The sequence below is a fragment of the Trachypithecus francoisi genome, unplaced genomic scaffold (genome assembly GCF_009764315.1).
Source record: "Trachypithecus francoisi isolate TF-2019V2 unplaced genomic scaffold, Tfra_2.0 Lachesis_group8, whole genome shotgun sequence".
NCBI lineage: Eukaryota > Metazoa > Chordata > Mammalia > Primates > Cercopithecidae > Trachypithecus > Trachypithecus francoisi.
Window position 1 is genome coordinate 49405661 of NW_022681473.1, and position 5369 is coordinate 49411029.

The following is a 5369-nucleotide window of genomic DNA, read 5'->3' on the forward strand; positions in this document are numbered from 1 at the left end:
AAGCCCTCTTCAGACACTTGCCTTGATCTTGGACTTACCAGCCTCTAGAACTGTGAGAAAAGAAAAAGAAATTCTGTTGTTTATAAACTACCTCGAGTATTTTGTCTTAGGCATTTTGTTGCAGCAGCAGAAATTGACTAACACAACAGACGAAAAACATGAAGTTCAGAGAAGAAAAAGAAAGACTCACACTCACGTACTCTTTTGCTTATATGGGACTTGTCCCATGAGATCCTTCAAGTTCGCATATAGTATCTTCATAAGAGGTTTCTAAGGCCTTTATGCCTTAGAAGTGGCTAATGGAATTATTACAGGCATCAGGGCACCCTGGGTAATAAAGACATGGGCTTCCTTGGCTTTTGGACCCAATAGTTGTCATCCTGCCTGTCCAGAAAGAGATTGTATTTGGTTCCTTTTACGTCATAGTAGCATAAGTCAAAGCCCTTATAAGAGGCAATAAGTATACAAAAAAGCAAACCAAGTTGGGGCAAAATTTAGTAGGCTTATCTGTTAGAATGAAATAAATAATTTTAAATAAAATACTGAATGAATGGATAAATCTACTTGAGTTTAAATGAGTAAGAGGTTTGCTATATATGTGGATGTGTGTGAATTATTGGTCTAACTCTGGTTCTCCACAAACTGTGAGATAAATCAAGAACAAATTTAATATCAAAGCAGTATTTGGTTTGAGCTCTCCCCCGATAACATTCATTCATTTGACAAAATCTTTATTAAAGTACCTACTCTGTGTCAGGTGCAGCTCTAGATGATTGAAATGTATCAGTGAATAAGACAAAGAAAAGTCTCTACACTCAGGAACTTACATTCTAGCATGTATGCATGGAGCAGAGGAGAGACACAACATTAAAAATAGACATAATAAACAAATCCAATGAGATATTTTAGAAAACAAGAACTGTCAAGAGAAAACAAAAATAGAGCTGGGAATCAGGGATATGGTGTGGGAATTTTTTGTATTAAAAGGCATAGTCAGGGAGGGTTCATTAAGATGACATTGAGCAGACACTTGAAAGAGGGGAGGGTATGCACCACACAGATATCCAGGGAAAAGTGTCTCAGGCAGCAGGAACAGCCAGTGTCAAGGCCCTAAGGTGGGAGCATGTTGGGAGCATTCTAGTAAGGAAGCTAACCTGGCTGAGAGGAGAGGGGCAATCAGAAGATTAAGAGAACAAGCAGAAAGGTAACAACCGCAGGATCATGTAGTCCACACTGGCCTCTGTTAGCTCTTTGGCTTTTCCTCTGTGTGCTCTGGAGCCTGTAGAGGGTAATAGAATGGGGAGTGACATGATCTAATGTTTTAGAAGTATCCTTCCAGCTGCTGTGTTGAGACAGATGGCAGAAGTGCATGAGTCATAGGCATCACCGTCCATCCTGGAGATGTTCCCCAATCAGAGAGGAAGGGCCACTCCTTCACTGCAAGCTTTTGGACTCTCATGGAATTCTGGGGTTTCCTCAGGCTCGGGGTCCCTGGGGCCAGACTTCATCTGCAGGGATGGTCTGTTCCCTACCTATGGAAGCCACATTGCATAGTTTGCCCTTATTCTCTACAGACTCAACTGCTGGCCCTTTCTCAAACTCCAGCAGATACCTCTGCTGGATTCTTGCTGCCTGTATCACAGGCATACTAAACTGAAACTACATACTAAACTACATACTAAACTGCATACTAAGCTGAAATAACTGACATTTCTGTCTGTCTTCCTAACTGATCTTGGAAATAGAAGCTTCCTTATTATTACTTTAATTTCAAACACAAAGTGTCTTATACAACTATGGTTTCATTATGTGCTTCATAACTGGCCCTATTCATTAATGTATAGGGCCAATGGGCAACCATTACAGGACATTTGAGCCTACTGGAAAAAATTTATAACAGCCAGAGCTGTCCAACAATGGAAAAGGCTGCCTTCTAAGGTAGAGAACTCCCCATCATCAGACAGTCCAAGCAGAGGCTAGGTAACAATTTGGCAGGGCTATTAAAGATGATACAGGGAGTGTTGAGTTAGGTCTCCTGGAGCAGCATTCATTAATGAGGATCTGCGTAAGCTTCAGTTTAAGGATGCAGTAAAAATATAACATTTCATCTGTGTATTCAGAGGTGAGCTTCAGGGATTGGGAACATCCTGTTTGGTAGTAAGGTCTTGGGGGTAATACACTTATCCCATACCTCTTCATACTGTAGGTCAGACCATTTGAGAAAGCTGCTGGAGTCAGAGAGGTGGAGATAAAAATTTGTAAAAAGCTGATGGGAGAAAATGGCTTGGATCTCTATCCCAGCTGGCTCCCTAATTCCAGTCCCCACCAACCGAACTTCTTGACCCATTTATGATGGATGGGCAGTCCCAGACCTTTCTGATAAAGACTCTAATGAGAGAAAACTTGAAGGGCAGATTCACATGTGTTGGTGTCCTTCTTCCTCATCTGCTTTGTGGGGAGCAATTCATGGGCTGAGGAAGGGGTCACAATTTCCCTACCTTGAAACTAAAATAGAAATTTGTTCCCTGCAATGAATAGTTGAGAATGGGGAATGGGGAGTCAGTGTACTGTTCTAGGCACCACAAATGCAACAAGACAGCACACCAGGCTCTAAAGTGGGGGCTGCTTGCTGGCCCCCCTTGTCCTGAGGCGGCTGAGTCCTGTGGAGGGTTAGCAGACAAGAGCTATGCTTCTGTTTGATGGGGGAGAAAGACTCTTACAACTGAAGCTTTTACTTTAAGATACAATAAAAGACACTGACATGCTGTGTAAGCATTGTTCCTGGCTGTAGTTATTCCAATTATTTTTTATGTTTTCTCCTTAAATGAGAAACATATCAGACACTAACTCAAACACGGAGATACCTATTTATGCTTCAGAACAAACAGTTTAAGGGCATTATATACAGATGTCTAAATATTTAGAAAGTGTCTGTTTATGGGAGCAAAATGAAAAGTACCTGTTTTCATTTGAAGGATTTTATGTGAAATTTGCATGTAACAAAAGACAGCCCCAGTGGCAAAGGGGTGTTAGAGATGAGAAGTGTGTGCAGGCGTGAAGTTGTGGAGGAGGGGGAAACGGGAGCATTGTGGGGTGGGGGCTGTCCTTTGCACTGACCCAGAACTGGGGGGAACTGGCAAACTTAGGCTAGGATGATGTTTCCCCTTTGGCTGGGGTGTAAATAAATTCCTTGAAGACATCAGAGTGTTTTAATGACCTAAAATGGGCTTCTGAACTCACAACTTTATCTTCTTATTAGACATTCTTCTTAGCCCCAAAGGGGCATTTAAAGAGTAATAGGATCCTGATCATTTTAGAAAAATGTAGTAAACTGGGGATTATTAGACTATCTGGGGATGCTGTGGGCATCATGGGAGTTTAGATGGAGGAATTGAGAGATCATCTAACACTTTATCTGACATGGAAGCAGGCTTCAGCTCAATTTAAGAAAGAGCAAAATGTGTGAAGACATTGTGTATGGTTTTGGGAAGTAGAGAGGTCTCTGTTGACCGAGGTGTTCTGAAATAAAAAGACCTTCTATCAGAAATGTTTTAGGGGATTAGCTAGATTGCAATTTTTCTCTGGCCCTTGTAGTCCTCATGATTCTGAGATTAGGTGATTTACAAGAGTTCCAAAGGCACTCTTCTTCCACGACTTTGTTTCCCAGGGACGTACTGCCAGCCCTGCAACTCCTGGAGCTGGGGACTCCTCAGCAGCTGATTGAATCTGCACTGAGACAGTCAGAGCTATTTCTTGAGTGATCAGGAGCAGAACCTCACTAACTGGAAAGGGGTTGACAGGAACAAAGCAGGTCCCTCTTGCCCCTTAGAGGAAATTGGTGGCTAGAGAAGCCACCAGAACTTGGGACCAAACAGGCTAGTCCTATACCAGAAAGCACCTAGTAAAAAGTCTTAGCTCATAACCTGAGCTATCTAGAGGTGCCCTAGCTAATTGGAGGTGATGGGGAGGGCAGCACAGAAACTTGGTGGTTAACACAAACCACCCCCAGGCCAGACCAATGGAGAGGCAACTTAGGAAAAACAGTGGAATCCTGAACTCAGTGCCTGGGAAATGACTCACAGATGAAGCTAATAAACAGAGAGACTCAACATTAAGCCCCATTGGACTGGATTTTGAAGATGCTTGAGGACTTCCTGCCTTAGTCAGATCTGGTTTGGAACTGGGGCAGGGCCAGGCCTGCAGGTGGAAGCAACATCAGCCCCAGCTGTGGGTCCTTCTGACCTCTTTTTCTCTCTACCAGAGAACTGGCTATTTTTACCAGTCAACTGGTAAGGTTTTAGGGAGATTGAATTCAATTGACATTTACTTTGTGCGTGTCCTCACACCCAGACCTAGTGATAAAACAGACAGCCTCTGCACTAGAAGAGACAACGCCTAGTGGGGAGCAGGCCTTCTAAACAGCCAATTGCAGTGCAAAGTGACAAGGGCTTATAAGGGATTTGGATAAAGAGCTTGGGAGTCACGTAGAGGAAGAAGCCCATAAACATGCTATAGAACAGGCCCCTGACCATATGCTCATGAATGAATTAACAATCTGTTATTAGTTTTTCCTTTTTTGTGTGTGTTTTGGTTCAGAGAAGGATGGATAGAGAAAAGCATCATTGCAAAAGGTGAAATTTGTGAATTTTATCCTGCCTTTGAACATTGAGTACATGAAGAAGACAAGTCCAGACAGAGGAAACGCCACAAGGAATATCATGGAAATTTGAAAGAACACAGTGGGCTTGGGAAGAGGTGAGTTGTTTGGTATGGCTAAAAAGAGATGAGGCTAGAGGGAGTAGGTGAAGTGCAAGGGATCTTGAACACAGTGTTAGGTAGTTTTTGCTGTGTAGCAAGCAACCACAGGATTTCAGGACACAAAAAAGCTAGCATTGATGTCTAGCACATGCATTCACAAGGGGCTGGGATGGGTGTTTCAGGCTTGAGGTCAAGTTCAGCTCTGTCCCACATATCTTACTGTGGGCCCAGGCTATCTGGTAGCAGTTTTCTGGGGTATGTTCTTCTCATGGAGCAGGTTGGAAGCTCTTAGAGGAGTAAGTGGAAACATACAATGTTACTCAAATTCTAGGCTCAGAACTTAGACACTGTTACTTCTACCAGTACAGAATCATGTCCCATGCCCAAGATGAATGGGGGCAAAAGAGCACTTTTCCAATAGAAGGTGATAGAGGGAGTGGGTTAAAATAGTTGTTTAACAATTCTCTTACCTGCCTTAAATACTATGCAATACTATTTTGTTTTGATTGTGGAAAAAATCGGGGATGTTGCCAAGTCTTCTTTGTAGTTGAGATGGTTCCATTTTAATAGGAGTGTCCAGAAACACTCACCATAATGCAAGGGGACATTTT